Source organism: Pinus tabuliformis, chromosome 2_1 (assembly GCF_031772625.1).
Source record: "Pinus tabuliformis cultivar Carrire ecotype Pingquan chromosome 2_1, CPIR1, whole genome shotgun sequence".
Lineage (NCBI taxonomy): Eukaryota > Viridiplantae > Streptophyta > Pinopsida > Pinales > Pinaceae > Pinus > Pinus tabuliformis.
The window spans coordinates 170,164,129-170,183,368 of record NC_142299.1 but is presented as its reverse complement, the minus strand read 5'-3'; positions in this window follow the sequence as shown (position 1 = coordinate 170,183,368).

Sequence of the window (19,240 nt, the reverse complement as noted above, 5' to 3'; positions counted from 1 at the left end):
GACCTCCCTGTTGGGCTAGAAACATCCTCTGATGCTGAAGCTCTACCTGCTGCTGACATGTGCTCCCTCTCTGACATCTGCGCTACTGCAACATCTCCATGCATCTCGCACCATTGCACACCTCTCTGTGCCACCTAGCACTGTGCAAAACACTTGTGCCTCTCGCATTGCTGCAGCCTGCTAGCTATGCGCTGTCCTGGGATTCCCTGCACTGTCGCTCTCTCTGCCACTCCATCCGCATCTGTCTCTACCCAATCAATCAGTTCCTGCTACTACACATTGGGGCTCCCGTAGCAAGGTCTCATCCAAGAGGTTGGGTACCTCAAGGATCCTGCCCCTCCTCCTTGGGATGATCAATCCACATCACCCCACCTCCTACCTGGAGGTATGGCTGCATGCGATCCCTCAGCCCACCTGGCTCGAAGTTTCCCCCTACTGGAGGTCTCTGGATGAGTAGATGTCTCTACTCTATCTCCTCTCAGCTTCCCCTGTTGTGGCTCCTCCACAACCTCCTGAAGCTGCTGCACCAATTGTGGCTCCTCCACAATCGTCTGAGACTTCTTCTGGCTCTGCATGTTGAGAGGTAATATACGCTCCCTCTCAACCACCAAGTCTCCATCAGTTGCCTCGCTGCTCAAGGCTTTGCATGCATCTTGAACCTCAAGAGCATACAGGTTCTTGACCCGTGAACCAATCTGCTTCACCTGTCTAGTGATGATGTGTCTAAGGAAAACCTTTCCCTTACTAAAGACCACATCATAGCCTCTGTCTTCCAACATCGTGATCGACACCAAGTTTCTCTTCAGTCCTGGTACATACTTGACATCGGTCAAGGTAAGGCGAGCTCCATGCTCCCTCTGAAAAATAACCGTGCCTACACCTGAGACACTATACTTCTCATCATTACCCATCCCTATGAGTATCTGGAGATCTTTCTCCTCCAAAGTACTGAACAAACTTTTGTCACCGGTCATGTGGAAAGAAGCTCCACTGTTAAGAAACAAACCACTTCCCACCATGGATGAAACCATGCATTCGAAGAGTGTGAAGTCCAAATCAAACTGTGAAGCAAGTGAGGCTGCGTCACCTTCAGATCCTTCCCCAGATCCCTTCTTGGACTTCTTCTTTGGGCAATTAGTAGCATAATGACCCAACTCATGACAATGAAAGCATCTCACCTTCGCCTTGTCAACCTTCTTCCCATCCCTGGAAGAACTGGATTCGGAAAGAGAAACCTTCTTCTTTCCCTTCTTCGCCTTACTCGCTAAGGCACAGTTCTCCTCATCCTGCATGGATGAAGAACCGTCTCTGGTGCTCCGTCTAATCTCCTCTTGCACAAGATCTGACCACAGTCTTTCCCATTCTGGCAATTTCTCCCGACCATTGACAGAGTCCTGATAGGAATGCCAACTCTTCGGAAGACCAAGGAGAGCCAAGCTCACCAAGTCCTCATCATCGACAGTAACCCCCACACTCCCCAGCTCGTCTCGACACTGAGTGAACTTCGTGAGATACTTGGGAATACTGTCACCCTTCTCGCATTTGATGTTTCTGAGTTTATCTTTGAGTGCCAACTTCCTCTGATTGCTCTTTCTTTGGAATTAAATCCGAATTCCACCAGCTCAAAACTCAACCGCTTCCAATCTAGAATTCATGAGAACAAAGTATTTCTTGTACAGAGATCAACTGTATGGGCATTCACCGGATATCTCACCTTCCAAAAGAAGGATGAATCCAGAGGCTACCTGGCCCGATCACAGACTCTGCCTGAAGAAATAAAATGTAAACACTTTCTAAATAATAGATCTGATGATCAATCCTCGCTTGATATCCTGTAAAAATCTCTTCTACAAATCAAGCAGCTCCGATACCATGTAGAAATTTTGAATAATTTAACACATATTCACAGAGATTATCCTGATCATACAATTATAAGCGGAACATGTATAATACATAATCTCCTCTACATTGATCATCAATTTACAGAATCAAAAACATTCACAGGCACACATAGAAGCATCAATCAAACTCATTAACACAGTATGTATCTCGGGGAAAGCATCTCGCTAAAAACCCCACACTATCTGTATATTATATTGATTGAATCATGTAAAAATACACAGCATAATACTTCTCACAAGTATCTCCACTTGTTACACACAATACAGCTCAGATCTGATCTCCAAATCTATTCCACTGCTTGCCTGCCTCCACTGCTCAATACCTACTCAAGAACTGATGAGAATGGCTTCCCAAACTCGTATTTCACCTCAAAATAATCACTCGCACTTTGTTGGACATGAGAAAAGGCTACAATACTGGGCAAATACGTGAGAAAACTCATTGGCATACTCAATCCCTTGATTGTGCAAGATCTGGTGCACAACTATAGTCACAATTGATAGCAATCTAATTCTCTACCATTTGTCCCTGTTGAACTGAACATGCACTGACATGCAACTGAGTTAACTGATGTATTCTATAGTTGTATTATGAGTTAATAACTTGTGAATTAATTAATAACTAATTCACCCAACTCATCTCTAGTCTATTGATCAGTTAGACTAAATACAACCAGTTTAACAAAGCTAAACTGAACACAACTCCATCAACTGCACCTCCAGTCCACTAAACTCAACTCACTTGAGTTCTAACTGAAGTCCTGCATGCAAATATTAGTCATCCCATAGGTAACCACGTATTTCCCTATGGGATCTGCATGTACCACATTCGTAGCTCATCCTGAAGTGCTCCAAGAGAATAAGATCAAGTTTATAGTCCAAATATTATTATGAGACAATAATATTTGACTTTTCTATTTTTGACAGCCAGTCTAAAAATAGACTTTGATCACTCACACTGTGATCACTCACACTTTGATAAAAAATAGAAGTCCATCTATTTTTCCCAACTTGACCAATCATCCATAAACAACAACCTGCAATCCATAGACATGATCCATATGTCTAAAAATAGACATAGTCTAAAAATAGACTTGCGCCAAAAATAGCCTGTGGGCCCACTTAGTGAAGGCGACTCTTTTCACTAAGCTCCATCATCTTGTTGCACTCTCAACAAGCATTTCTTGTTGCACACTTTTCAACATCGCTTTTGTAGAGAAGTGGCCAATTAGAAGTCTCGTGCCCACAAGAGTTGAGCACGGTGGTTAACGCCATGATCAGTGGTCGGTTGAGGCAGTCTGCAACATTATTGGTGCTTCCCTTCTTATACTTGATATTCAAATGGAACCGTTGTAGGTATGTGGACCAATTTTGATGGCGATCATTCTGCAACTTCCCTTACATCTGTATGAATTGTAGGGGCTGATGGTCTGTGTGGATGACTGTTTCCTTCCCCAAAATGCAATGCTTCCATTGTCAGCAGGCCTACACAATGGAATACAACTCTTTATCATAAGTGGGATACTTCTGGGCTATGTCTGAAACTGTCTCACTGTGATATACCACTAGATGCCCCTGTTGATTAAGGACTGCCACAATAGCATAGTCAGAGGCATCTGTCTCAATCTCAAATGGTTGTTGCAAGTCTAGTAATGTGAGCACTCGTGCAGAGCAAAGGCAATGTTTTAATTCTGTCAATGTCTTCTATTAAGATTGAGACCAAAATAATTTTTCTTTCGCTCCTCCCTTGGTGACTTGACTCAAGGGCCAAGTGATATGAGATAATCCCAACACAAACCTGTGGTAGAAATTGACAAGACCCAGAAATATGTGGAGCTCTGTTAGAGTGGTTGGAGTTGGCCAATCCCGAATGAATTGGATCTTGGTTGGATCCTCATGCACCCCCCGTTCATCAATAATGTATCCCAGATATTGAACTTGGGTCATGCCAAAAGTGCATTTCTCCAAATTGGCACATAACTTGTGTTGCCACAGTGTTTGGAAAACCCGTCGGATGTGGTGGAGGTGCTCTTCCCAACTCTGGTTGAAGACAAGGATTCCATCCAAGTATACCACTACAAATGAGTTGGTTAATGGATGCAAGATGTCATCCATCAGCCTCATGAAGGTTGCAGGAACATTCAACAACCCAAAACGCATAACCAACCATTCTAAAAGGCTCTCCTTGGCTTTGAAGGCAGTCTTCCACACATCGGAGGGTTCAATTTGTACCTGGTGATATCCGAACTTCAAGTCGATCTTGCTGAAATATTTTGCCCCGTTGAGTTGGTCAGAAGGTCATCAATCTGTGGGATCGGGTACCTATTCCGGACAATGATCTTGTTCAGCGCCCGATAGTCAATACAGAATCTCCAAGTCCCATCCTTCTTCTAAACCAACATGATTGGGCTCCCATGGGGTGATGCACTCGACTGGATGTGACCTTTCTACAACAACTCCTGAATCTGCCTCTTGATTTCATCGTTCTCTAGGATAGAGCGCCGATAGATTGGTCGATTAGGCAGTGGCACACCTGGGGTCAGATCGATGGAGTGCTTGACTTGAAAGTGCAGAGGCACCCCTACAGGGGAGGTGAAGATGTCCTCGTACTCCTCCACAACCTTGTCCATCTGTTGCTGTCGTGCGGAGGGGCTCTGTCTGGAGGTCGTGGCCACCATCTTATTCTTTCCTTGAGGGCGTATCACCAGGAAAACAATTTTCTCAATTTTGGAAATGAGATTACTACATTGTTTTGCAGTAACCAAAGAGGTGGCGGTAGGTGGTGCTACCTTCGGTATCCTGCACAACTTATTTCCCAAAGTAACAATAACAACACGAGGCCTTGACTCATACACCGCATGTTGCTTCCACAAGTATGGTTGGCCTAATAATACATCACAAACATCAAGGGGAACAACGTCATAATACCTCATTCGTGAAGGGTTTGATGTTGTATGGAAGGCGACACTGCTGGCTCATGCGAAGATCCCTCCCTTGGTGAAACCACTTGATGGTGTACGGTTGTGGGTGTGCTGTGTTTGGTAAGCCCAACCACTTCATGACCTCTACCAAAATGAGGTTCTTTTGGCTCCCACTGTCAACAATGAACTGTAGCGGGGAACCCTTTACCCACATCTGGGAGTGGAAGAGGCGCTCCTCCTCCTCTGGATCTTCGGGTTCCTCCTTTTGGATCTTCGTGGTGGCAACAATGGCATTGGGCTCCACATTGATAATCTAGTTCCCTTTGTCATTCCCCCTCTTGGGTTCTGACTCAGAGTCAGAACATGCATCTAATTATGAAGCCTTTAGCTCAACCACCAGTGATTGCATGGCCCGACACTCACTTGTGTTGTGAGTGGAGCTCTTATGGAACTCACACCACTTGCTTGTGTCCTTCTTCGACTTCGTGGTGTTGATCTTTGCTTGTGGATTTGGCTGGTTTTCCTGGGCCACCCTGCCTTGGATCTGTCCTTTGTTATATGGTTTGGGGGCACCTTTCCCTTGCTTCGGATTCACAGATCTAAAGTCTCAATTCTTCTATCTAAACTTTTGCTCAATCTTGACGAGATATCGATATGCCGTGCTGAGCGAGGAGATGTCCAGGAACTCCATTCGTCTTGGATGTACCTGTGTAGGCAGCCACAATACTTGAGAACCAAATGTTTCTTAGAATCATTGATGCCTAACTTCGTGCGAAGGGTAAGAAAAACATTGGTAAAATCTGGCACATATTGGTCCCTTCCCTATCGTAGTGTTGTCCACTTTATGTATTTATCTTCATAGCTCCTGACAGGGTAGTACTTCTCCTTGATGGCATCCCGAAACGAGTTCCTAGTGGGAGTAGATGAAAACAGTGAGGTCGTATTTTCATCTTTATTCTCACAATAGGTTTCCCACTAGTCGTTGATGTGGGGAGCGGCTTTGAGAAGAGAAAAAGTAATCTTTTCTTGGCTGGAAAAATCATGAACGGAAAAATATACTTCTAGCATATTTAACCATTTATCTACGACATCTGCATCTATTTGGCCCTCAAATATGGGAATGTCAAAGTTTACTTGTACCTTAAAAGGAGTGGAGCCTCCAGAGTGGCTAGTGGATGCGGATGCACCTCCAGTGGGCAACCGTTGAAGGATATGGGCAAATTTATCCATCATCGCGTTCCTTTGTTTCTTGAAGGCCTCCTCGAGCAATATTTTGATAGGATCTCCTACCCCCTCATATTTATTTTCTTCCCCCATGGGCGAATTTTGGGGTTTGTGACGCTGATCTTCAAGAGGTTCAACCAGATCGAGCCCTAGCTCCTTATATCCCGACCTCGTTGGGGACATGCAAAGAAAAACAGAGAAAGAGAAGACCATTATGATACCACTGATCCAGATTTAAATAGGAATGCAACTAATTACAGATATAACCATAAATACAAAGATGCAATAGAAATAACACTTAATTTCATTAATATGAAATACTGAAATATGCTTACAAACAGAATGGAAATAAGACTAACTCAGGCAATGGTAGCTTATATCTAAGAAGAGATGTGGTGGCTACATGCCTCTGAACTATGTTACAATGAGGCTCCAAGGCCTATTTATTATTGAGAAACAATGGAAAACCCTAAACATCCAAAATGCTAACCGTAGGAGATGAAGCGCCGAACTATGGGCCCTGTTTGGGTAAATTGGTACATCAAGTTCCTGGGGACGTAACTTTGCATACGATCTCTGTTTGACGCGCAAAAAACCTCGTTAGAAAGATCTATATAAGGACTACAAATTTTAAGTGAGAAACATCATTCAATGACCCATGTTGCTCCCAGTTTTCCCAAAAAACATTGTTTAGGGCCTTAAAAGGGCTCTGGAAGAAAAACTGCCAAAAATAGTAAATTGTGTTAAAAATAAGGAAACTGAAAAACTGAAAGAAACAACGGTAGGTGTCCAAGTGGAATAGGCGGGTGGCTACCAATATCCACTTGTATAATTCCTCCCCACATAGGAAGCAATGGTCCCCATTGCGTTGAGTTCCTCCATGAGATGAAGAAACTTTTGCTGGACTTGGTCCCTGGTGAGCCACTTGCCCTAATGAAGGAGTTGGCATGCTTTGACAATTGATATAGTTCAATCCTTTATTGTTGGGTGTTCTTGATATGCATGTCCATGATCCGATCAGTTGTGGCTTGTTCCATGCAATATGGATTTAATTCTGTAGGTGTGAGCTATTATGCAATGTCTGATGTGTCTAGCAATGGTGGGAAGTATGGTTGAAGGAGGTCCACATTGAACACTGGGTGCAGGCCAAGGAATGGGGGAAAGCTGAGCTCAAATTCATTGTCTCCCACAACCTTGGTAATCATGTAAGGACCTTATTAGAGTGTTCTGAGTTTTTGATAGGCTCCACTAAGGCGTTGCTTTTGCAAATGCCACCAGACTTTGTCGCCCACTTGAAACTTGTGTGGCACCTGATGTTGATCATGTCGCTGCTTGTACTTGGCATTTGATTTCTCCAGAATTTCATGGACCTGTTGGAGGATATGTTGGATGTGGTCAATGAAGCTATTTGCCTTATCGGTTTCGGACTGGACATGAGCTGAATCTTCCTGAGTAACTGCAAAAGGCATGGCCACATCAATGGGACATAGTGGCTGGAATCCCAAGCCCACCTGAAAAGGGTTCTGGCTAGTCAAGATGTGGAGAGCCCGGTTATAGCTGTTCTGAACATAGGGGAGGCTCTCATCCCATGTGCATGGATGCTTTGAGTTGTACATGTGCAGAATGTGTACGATCATCCTATTGACGACCTCTGTTTGGTCATCAGTTTGGGGATGGAAAGCTGTGGACTTAGCGAGCTTGGCGTCCAACATCGACCAAAGACTGGACCAAAATGTACTGAGGAACCTGTTGTCTCTACCTGAGATGATATATTGTGGGATCCCAAAGTGTACCCACACTCATTCAAAGAAGAGTTTAGTAGTGGATTTTGCTGTGATATTCTTCTTGCAGGCCACCATAATGGCCATCTTCGAGAACCTGTCGACGACCACAAAACACAGTCGTTTCCATGCTTAGTAGAGAGAAGTCCCGACATGTAATCCATGGAGATGGATTCCTGAGGTCGACTAGGGGTAGGTAGCAGAGTATAGAGGCCTTGCTTCTTGATGGTCGGTTTGGCAATGGCGCAGGCAGTGCAGGATCTGATGTACTTCTGACATCCTGTCAAAGATTCGGATAATAGAAATACTTCTACAATACTAGCACCATTTTCTCGACCCTGAAATGCCCAGCAGCCCAACTGTAGTGCACTTCCCAATTCATCTTGGCACGCTCACTTAAAGGAACACAAAGGTGTCCTAGATGGCATAACATGGAATTCTGGAGGTGAAAATTTTGAACTTGCTGACCCTCTAAGAGTGTTTGGTATGTGTCGCCGAATTCTGTGTCGCTTTTGTAGAGAAGTGGCCAATAAAAAGTCTCATTCCCACAAGAGTTGAGCACGGTGGTTAACGCCATGATCGGTGGTTGGCTAAGGCAGTCTACAACATTATTTACTTGATATTCAGATGGAACTGTTCCAAGTATGTGGACCACTTCTGATGGCAATCATTCTGCAACTTCCCTTGCATCTGTATGAACTGCAGGGGCCGATGGTCTGTGTGGATGACCATTTCCTTCCCCAAAATGTAATGCTTCCATTGTCGGTAGGCCTGCATAATGGAATACATCTCTTTGTCATAAGTGAGATACTTCTAGACTGTGTCTGAAAGTGTCTCACTGTGTTATGCCACTGGATTCCCCCATTGAGTAATGTGAGCATTGGTACAGAGAAGGGGCGATGTTTCAACTTAAGGGCCAAGTGATATGAGAGAATCCCAACATGAACCCGCGGTAGAAAATGGCAAGGCACAGAAAGCTGCGGAGCTCTGTGAGAGTGGTTGGAGCTGGCTAATCTCGAATGACTTAGATCTTGGCTGGATCCACATGCACCCCCTGTTCATCAATAATGTATCCCAGATACTTAACTTGGGTCATGCCAAAAGTGCATTTCTCCAAATTGGCACATAAACTTTGTTGTCGTAGTGTTTGGAGAACCTGTCAGATGTGGTGGAGGTGCTCTTCCCAACTCTGGCTGAAGATCAGTATGTCATCCAAGTACACAACTACAAATGAGTTGGTGAATGGATGCAAGATGTTGTCCATCAACCTCATGAAGGTTTCAAGAGCACTCATCAACCCGAAAGGCATAAAGGCCCTCCTTTGCTTTGAAGGCAGTCTTCCACACATTGGAGGGTTCGATTGGTACCTGGTGATATCCGGACTTCAAGTCAATCTTGCTAAAATATTTCCCCCCTTGCGTTGGTCTAGAAGGTCATCGATCCGTGGGATCGGGTACCTATTCCAGATAGTGATTTTGTTCAGTGCCCGATAGTCAATACAGAGTCTCTAAGTCCCATCCTTCTTCTTTACCAACACGATCGGGCTCCCACAGGGCAATGAACTCGACCGAATGTGACCTTTCTGCAATAGCTCCTAAATCTGCCTCTTGATTTCATTATTCTCTGGGACGGAGCACTAACATATTGGTCCATTAGGCAACGACGTACCTGGGGTAAGATTGATGGAGTGCTTGAATGATAGTGTAGAGGCACCCCTGCGAGGGAGGTGAAGATGTCCTCGTACTCCTCCACGACCTTGTCCATCTGTTGTTGTCGTGTGGAGGGGCCCTGTCTGGAGGTCGTGGCCACCGTCTTCTTCTTTCCTTGAGGGTGTACCACTAGGAAAACAAACTTCCTGGTTTTGGAAATGAGCTTACTGCATTGTTTTGCAGTAACCAAAGAGATGGCGGTAGGCAATGCTTCCTCGTTATCCTGTACAACTTATTTCCCAAAGTAACAATAACATCATGAGGTCTTGACTCATACACAACATGTTCCTTCCACAGATATGTTTGGCCTAATAATACATCACAAACATCAAGGGGAGCAACATCACATAATAGCTCATCCATGAAGGGTTTGATGCTGTATGGAAGATGGCATTGTTGGCTCACACGAAGATCCCGTCCTTGGTGAAGCCACCCTATGGTGTATCGTTGTGGGTGTGTTGTGGTTAGCAAGCTCAGCCGCTTCACGAAATCTATCAAAATGAGGTTCTTTGGGCTCCCGTTGTCAACAATGAACTGTAGCGGGGAAACCGTTACCCACATCTGGGAGTGGAAGAGGCGCTCCTCCGTCTCTGGATCTTCGGCCTCCTTCTGGATCTTCATGGTGGCAACGGTGACGTTGGGCTCTACATCGATAATCTGCTTCCCTTTGTTATTCCCCTTGTCGGGTTCTGACTCAGAGTCAGAACACACATCTGATTTCAAAGCCTTTAGCTCGACCACTAGTGAATGCTTGGCCCGACACTCACTTGTGTTGTGAATGGAGCTCTTATGGACTCACACCACTTCCCATGTCCTTCTTTGGCTTCGCGGTGTTGTTATTTTGTTGCGGCTTTGGTGAGTTGTCTTGGGTTTCCCTACCTTTGCTTTGTCCTTTGTTCTGCGGTTTTGGGGTACCTTTCTCTTACTTCGGATTCGTAGATCCAAAGTCTTGCTTCTTCTGTCTAAACTTTTGCTCGATCTTGATGACATATCGGTATGCCGTGCCGAGCAAGGAGATGTCTAGGAACTCCATCTTGTCTTAGATGTACTTGTTTCAGTAGTTGTAGTACTTGAGAACCAAATGTTTCTCAGAATCCTTGATGCCTACCGTCATGCGAAGGGTATCAAAAACATTGGTAAACTCTGACACGTCAACGTTGTCCACTTTATGTATTTATCTTCATAACTCCCGACAGGGTAGTACTTCTCCTTGATGGCATCTCAAAACGAGTTCCAAGTGGGTGCAGATGAAAATAGTGAAGTCATACTTTCATCCTTCTGCTCATAGTAGGTTTCCCACCAGTCCTTGACGTTGGGGGCAGCTTTGAGAAGAGCTAAAGTAATTTTTTCTCGGCTAGAAAAATCATGAACAGAAAAATATCCTTCTAGCAGATTTAACCATTTATCTATGATGTCTGCATCTATTTGGCCCTCAAATATGGGAATGTTAATGTTTACTTGTACCTTAATAGGAGTGGAGCCTCTAGAGTGGCTGGTGGATGCGGATGCACCTCCGATGGGCAACCGTTGAAGGATCTGGGCAAAGTTATCCATCATCACGTTCCTTTGTTTCTCAAGGGCCTCCTTGAGCAATATTTTGATAGGATCTCCTGCCCCCTCGTCTTTCTTTTCTTCCTCCATGGGCGTCCATCGGGGTTTGTGAGGCTGATCTTGTAGAGGTTCAACCAGATCGAGCCCTAGCTCCTTATATCCCGACCTCGTTGCGGACATGCAAAGAAAAACAGAGAAAGAGCAGACCGCTTTGATACCACTAATCTAGATTTAGACAAGAACACAACAAATTACAGATATAACCACAAATACAAATATGGAGTAGAAATAACACTTCATTTCATTAATATCAAATATTGAAATATGCTTACAAACAAAATGGAAATAAGGCTAGCTCAAGCGATGGTAGCTTATCTCTGAGAAGAGATGTGGTAGCTACATGCCTATGAACTATGTTACAATGAGGCTCCAAAGCCTATTTATTATTTAGAAACAATGGAAAACCCTAAACATCCAAAAACCTAACCCTAGGAGATGAAGCACCAAACTATGGGCCCTATTTGGGTAAATTGGTACATCAACTTCCCGGGGTCGTAACTTTGGCATACGATCTCCATTTGACGCGCACAATACCTCATTAGAAAGATATATCTGAGGACTACAAATTTTGAGTGAAAGATTAGTTGAGGACCTATGTTGCTCCCAATTTTCCCAAAAAAACATCGTTTAGGGCCTCAAAATAGCTCCGAAAGTTCAGGACCCGAAAAACTGCCAAAAATAGTAAATTGTGCTACAAATAAGGAAACTGAAAAATTGAAAGAAACAATGGTGGGGGTCCAAGTGGAATTGGTGGGTGGCCACCAATATCCACTTGGATCATTCCTCCCGCCTTAGGAAGCAATGGTCCCCATTGCGTTGAGTTCCTCCATGAGATGAGGAAACTTTTGCTAAACTTGGTCTCTAGTGAGCCACTTGCCTTGGTGAAGGAGTTGGCATGCTTTGACAACTCGATATAGTTCGATCCTTTGTTTTCGGGTGTTCTTGATCTGCGTGTCCATGATCCGATCAATTGTGGCTTATTCCATGGAATCTCGATTTAACTCTGTAGGTGTGAGATGTTTTGTAATGTCTGATGTGTCTAGCAATGGTGGGAAGTATGGTCGAAGGCAGTCCACATTGAACACAGGGTGTAGGCCAAGGAATGGGGGAATGATGATCTCAAATGCATTGTCTCCCAAAGCCTTAGTAATGGAGTAAGAACCATATCGGAGTGGTCTAAGTTTCCGATATGCTTCGGTAAGGCGTTCCTTTTCCAAATGCAACCAAACTTTGTCGCCCACCTGAAACTTGTGTGGCACCTAATGTTGATCATGTCACTGCTTGTACTTGGAATTTGGTTTCTCCAAAATGTTGTGGACCTGCTGGAAAATATGTTGGATGTGCTTAATGAAGTTGTTTACCTTATCGGTTTCAGACTGGACATGAGTCGAATTTGCCTGAGTAGCTGCAAATGACATGGCCACATCAATGGGACATAGTGGCTGGAATCCCAAGCCCACCTGAAAAGGGCTGTGGCCAGTCAAGCTGTGGAGAGCCTGGTTATATGTGTGCTAAACATAGGGGAGGCTCTCATCCCATGTGCGTGGATTCTTTGAGTTTTACATGTGTAGAATGTGTACAATCATCCTGTTGACGACCTCTGTTTGACCAACAGTTTGGTGATGTAAATCTGTGGACTTAGTGAGCTTGGTGTCCAGCATCAACTAGAGACTGGACCAAATTGTACTGAGGAACCTGCTATCCCAATCAGAGATGATAGATTGTGGGATCCCAAAGTGTACCCACACTTGTTCAAAGAAGAGTTTAGTAGTGCCTTCTGCTGTGATATTCTTCTTGCAGGCCTCCTAATGGCCATCTTCGAGAATTTGCCGACGACCACAAAAACACAGTCATTTCCATGCTTAGTAGAAGGAAAGCCTAACATGTAATCAATGGAGATGGATTCCCAAGGTCCAATAGGGGTAGGAAGCGGAGTATAGAGGCCTTGATTCTTGATGGTCAGTTTGGCAATGGCGCAAGCAGTGCAGGATCTGATGTACTTCTCGACATCCTGTTGAAGATTCAACCAATAGAAATACTTTTGTAGTACTACCACCATTTTCTCGACCCTGAAATGCCCAATGGCTTGACTGTAGTGTGCTTCCCAAATCATCTTGGCATGCTCGCTTGAAGGAACACAAAGGTGTCCTAGGTGGAATAACAGGGCATCTTGGAGGTGAAAATTTGGAACTTGCTGACCCTCCAAGATTGTCTAGTATGTGTGGCCAAATTTTGGGTTGCTTTTGTATAGAAGTGGCCAATCAGAAGTCTCGTGCCCACAAGAGTTGAGCACGGTGGTTAACGCCATGATCGGTGGTCGGCTAAGGTAGTCTGCAACATTATTGGTGCTTCCCTTCTTATACTTGATATTCAAATGGAACTATTGCAGGTATGTGTACCACTTCTGATGGCAATGATTTTACAACTTCCCTTGCATCTATATGAACTACAAGGGCCGATGGTCTGTGTGGATGACCATTTCCTTCCCCAAAATGTAATGCTTCCATTGTCGGTAGCCCTACACAATGGAATACATCTCTTTTTCATAAGTGGGGTACTTCGGGACTGTGTGGCAAAGTGTCTTACTGTGATATGCCATTGGATTCCCTTGTTCAGTAAGGACTGCCCCAATAACATAGACATAGGCATTTGTCTCGATCTAAAATGGTTGTTGCAAGTCTGGTAATGTGAGCACTGGTGCAAAGTAGAGGTGATGTTTCAACTCTGTGAATGCCTTCTGTTGAGATTCAGACCAAAATAATTTTGCTTTCACTCCTCCCTTGGTGACTTGACTCAAGGGCCAAGTGATATGAGAGAATCCCAACACAAACCTGCGGTAGAAATTGGCAAGACCCAGAAAGCTGCAGAGTTCTGTTAGAGTGGTTAGAGCTGGCTAATCCTGAATGACTTGGATCTTGGCTAGATCCATATGCACCCCCTATTCATCAATAATGTATCCCATACACTGAACTTGGGTCATGCTAAAAGTGCATTTCTCCAAATTGGGACATAACTTGAGTTGTCGTAGTGTTTGGAGAACCTGTCGGATGTGGTGGAGGTGCTCTTCCCAACTCTGGCTGAAGATCAAGATGTCATCCAAGTATACCACTACAAATGAGTTGGTGAAAGGATGCAAGATGTCTTCCATTATCCTCATGAAGGTTGCAGAGCATTCGTCAACCCAAAAGGCATAACTAACCATTCGAAAAGGCCCTCCTTGGCTTTGAATGCAGTCTTCCACACATCGGAGGGTTCGATTGGTACATGGTGATATCCGGACTTCAAGTCGATCTTACTGAAAATTTTTCCCCCTTGAGTTGGTCGAGAAGGTCATCGATCCGTGGGATCAGGTAGCTATTCTGGATAGTGATTTTGTTCAGTGCCTGTTAATCAATACACAGTCTCCAAGTCCCATCCTTCTTATGTACCAACACGACTAGGCTCCCACAGGGGGATGAACTCGGACGGATGTGACCTTTCTACAAAAGCTCCTAAATCTGGCTCTTGATTTCATCGTTCTCCAGGATGGAGTGCCCATAGATTGGTCCATTAGGCCGTGACACACTTGGAGTCAGATCGATGGAGTGCTTGACCTGACAATGTAGAGGCACCCCTGCGGGGGAGATGAAGATGTCCTCGTACTCCTCCACGACCTTGTCCATCTATTGTTGTTGTGCGGAGGGGCCTTGTCTGGAGGTCGTGGCCACTGTCTTCTTCTTTCCTTGAGGGTGTATCACCAGGAATTTTTTTTCCCGGTTTTGGAAATGAGCTTACTGCATTGTTTTGCAGTAACCAAAGAGATGGTGGTAGGCGATCCTACCTCCGATATCCTGTACAACTTATTTACAAAAGTAACAATAACAGCATGAGGCCTTGACTCATACAGAGCATGTCGCTTCCACAAGTATGGTTGGACTAATAATACATCACAAACATCAAGGGGAGCAACATCACATAATACCTCATCTATGAAGGGCTTGATGCTGTATGGAAGGTGACATTGCTTGCTCACGCGAAGATCCCATCCTTGGTGAAGCCACCCAATGGTGTATGATTGTGGGTGTGCTGTGGTCGGTAAGCCTAACCGCTTCACAACCTTTGCCGAAATCAGGTTCTTTTGGCTCCCGCTATCGACAATGAACTATAGCGGGGAACCCTTTACCCACATCTGGGAGTGGAAGAGGCGCTCCTCCTCCTCTGGATCTCTAGGTTCCTTCTTCTGGATATTCGTGGTGACAATGGTGGCATTGGGGTCCGCATCGATAATCTGCTTCCCTTTGTCATTCCCCTTGTCAAGTTTTGACTCAGAGTCAGAACATGCATTTGATTCCGAAGCCTTTAGCTCGGCCACCAGTGATTGCTTGGCCCAACACTCACTGGTGTTGTGAGTGGAGCTTTTATGGAACTCACACCACTTCCCTGTGTCCTTCGTCAGCTTCGCGGTGTTGTTATTTCCTTGTGGCTTTGGCGGGTTCTCCTAGGCTACCCTTCCTTGGCTTTGTCCTTTGTTCTGGGATTTTGGGGCACCTTTCCCTTGCTTCAGATTCATAGATTCAAACTCTCGCTTCTTCTATCTAAACTTTTGTTTGATCTTTATGTCATATCGGTATGCCGTGCCGAGCGAGGAGATGTCCAGGAACTCCATCTCATCCTGGATGTGCCTGTGTAGGCAGCCATGGTACTTCAGAACCAAATGTTTCTCAGATCCTTGATGCCCAACTTCGTGCGAAGGGTGTGAAAAATGTTGGTAAACTCCGACACATCTTGGTCCCTTCCCTGTCACAGATTTGTCCACTTTATGTATTTATTTTCATAGATCCCGATAGGGTATTACAACTCCTTGATGGCATCCCCGAATGAGTTCCAAGTGGGTGCAGTTGAAAATAGTGAGGTAGTACTTTCAGCCTTTTGCTCACAGTAGGTTTCCCACTAGTCCTTGACGTGGGGGGCAGCTTTTAGAAGAGCAAAAGTAATATTTTCTCGGCTAGAAAAATCATGAACAAAAAATATCCTTCTAGCAGATTTAACCATTTATCTACAACATCTACATCTATTTTGCCCTCAAATATGGGAATGTCAAAGTTTACTTGTACCTTAAAAGGAGTGGAGCCTCTAGAGAAGCTGCTGGATGCAGATGGACCACTAGTGGGCAACCGTTAAAGGATTTGGGCAGAGTTATCCATCATTGCATTCCTTTGTTTCTCGAGGTCCTCCTTGAGCAATATTTTGATAGGATCTCCTACCCCCTCATCTTACTTTTCTTCCCCCATGGGCGGCCATCAAGGTTTGTGAGGTTGATCTTGGAGAGGTTCAACTAGATTGAGCCGTAGCTCCTTATATCCCTACCTCGTTGGGGACATGCAAAGAAAAAAAGAGAAAGAGCTGACCGCTTTGATACCACTAATCAGATTTAAATAGGAACGCAAAAAATTACATATTTAACCATAAATACAAAGATGTAGTAGAAATAACACTTCATTTCATTAATATCAAATACTGAAATATGCTTACAAACAGAACGGAAATAAGACTAGCTCGGGCGATGGTAGCTTATCTCTGAGAAGAGATGTGGCAGCTACATGCCTCTTAGCTATGTTACAATGAGGCTCCAAGGCCTATTTATTATTGAGAAATAATTGAAAACCCTAAACATCCAAAAACCTAACGCTCGGAGATGAAGCACCAAACTATGGGCCCTGTTTAGGTAAATTGGTACATCAACTTCCCGGGGTTGTAACTTTGGAATATGATCTCCGTTTGACGCGCACAATACCTCGTTAGAAATATCTATCCGAGGACTAAAACTTTTGAGTGTGCAACATCGATCTATGTAGCATGTTTCTCTCATTTTTCCCCAAAAAACATCGTTTAGGTCCTCAAAATGACTCCAAAAATTCAAGATCCGAAAAACTGAAAGTAACAATGGTGGGGGTCCAAGTGTAATAGGTAGGTGGCCACCAATATCCACTTGGATCATTCCTCTCCCCTTAGGAAGCAATGGTCCCCATTGCGTTGAGTTCCTCCATGAGATGAAAAAACTTATGCTGAACTTGGTCCCTGGTGAGCGACTTGCCCTAGTGAAGGAGTTGGCCTGCTTTGACAACTCAATATAGTTCGATCCTTTATTGTCGAGTGTTCTTGATTTGCATGTCCATGATCTGATCAGTTGTGGCTTGTTCCATGCAATCTAGATTTAAGTCTGTAGGTGTGAGTTGTTCTGCAATGTCTGATGTGTCTAACAATAGTGGGAAGCATGGTCAAAGGCGGTCCACATTGAACACTGGGTGGAGGCCAAGGAATGGGGGAATGCTAAGCTCAAATGCATTGTCTCCCATAACCTTGGTTAATGGTGTAAGGAACATATCAGAGTGGTCTGAGTTTCTGATAGGCTCTGGTAAGGTGTTCCTTTTGCAAATTAAATTAGACTTTGTTGCCCACCTAAAACTTGTGTGGCACCCGATGTTGATGATGTCGTTGCTTGTACTTGGCATTCGATTTCTCCAGAATGTGGTGAACCTATTAGTGGATATGTTGGATGTGCTCAATGAAGTTGTTTGCCTTATCAGGTTTTGATTGGAGATGAGCCTAATTTGCCTGAGTACCTACAAATGGCATGGCCACATTGATGGGACATAGTGGCTGGAATCCCAAGCCCACCTGAAAAGGTCTGTGGCCAGTTGAGCTGTGGAGGTCCCGGTTATAGCTGTGATGAACATAGGGGAGGCTCTCATCCCATGTGTGTGGATTCTTTGAGTTGTACACGTGTAGAATGTGTACGATCATCCTGTTGACGACCTCTATTTGGCCATCAGTTTGGTGATGGAAAGCTGTGGACTTAGTGAGCTTGGTGTCTAGCATCGACCAAAGACTGGACCAAAATGTACTGAGGAACTTAATGTTCGATTTGAGATAATAGATTGTGGAATCCGACAATGTACCCACACTCATTCAAAGAAGCATTTAGCAGTGGCTTCTGCTGTGATATTCATCTTGCAGGCCACCATAATGGCCATCTTTGAGAATCTGTCGACGACCACAAAAACAAAGCCATTTTCATGCTTAGTAGAAGGAAGGCTTGACATGTAATCCATGGAGATGGATTCCCAAGGTCGACAAGGGGTAGGCAGTGAAGTATAAAGGCCTTGCTTCTTGATGGTCAATTTGGCAATAGCATAGGCAGTGCGGGATCTGATGTACTTCCTGACATCCTATCGAAGATTCGGCCAATATAAATACTTCTGCAGTACTGCCACCATTTTCTTGACCCCGAAATGCCTAGTGGCCCGATTGTAGTGCACTTCCCAAATCATCTTGGCACACTCACTTGAAGGAACACAAATGTGTCCCAGGTGGCATAATAGGGCATCCTGGAGGTGAAAATTTGGAACTTGCTGGCCCTCCAAGAGCGTCTAGTATGTGTGGCCGAATTCTGGGTCTCTTTTGTAGAGAAGTGGCCAATCAGAAGTCTCGTACCCACAAGAGTTGAACACAGTGTTTAACGTTATGATAGGTGGTCGGCTGAGGCAATCTACAACATTATTGGTGCTTCCCTTCTTATACTTGATATTCAAATGGAACTGTTGCAGGTATGTGGACCACTTCTGATGGCGATCATTCTACAACTTCTCTTGCATCTGTATGAACTACAGGGGCCGGTGGTCTGTGTGGATGATCGTTTCCTTCCCTAAAATGTAATGCTTCCATTGTCGGCATGCCTGCACAATGGAATACATATCTTTGTCATAAGTGGGATACTTCTAGACTGTGCCTGAAAGTGTCTCACTGTGATATGCCACTAGATGCTCCTATTGAGTAAGGACTGCCCCAATAGCATAGTGTGAGGCATTTGTCTCGATCTCAAATAGGTTTTGAAAGTCGGGTAAGTGAGCACTGGTGCAGAGCAAAGTTGATGTTTCAACTCTGTGAATCCCTTCTGTTGAGATTCAGACCAAAATAATTTTGCTTTTGCTCCTCCCTTGGTGACTTGACTCAAGGACCAAGTGATATGAGAGAATCCCAACACAAACTTGCGGTAGAAATTGGCAAGACCCAGAAAGCTGCAGAGCTCTGTCAGAGTGGTTGGAGCTAGCGAA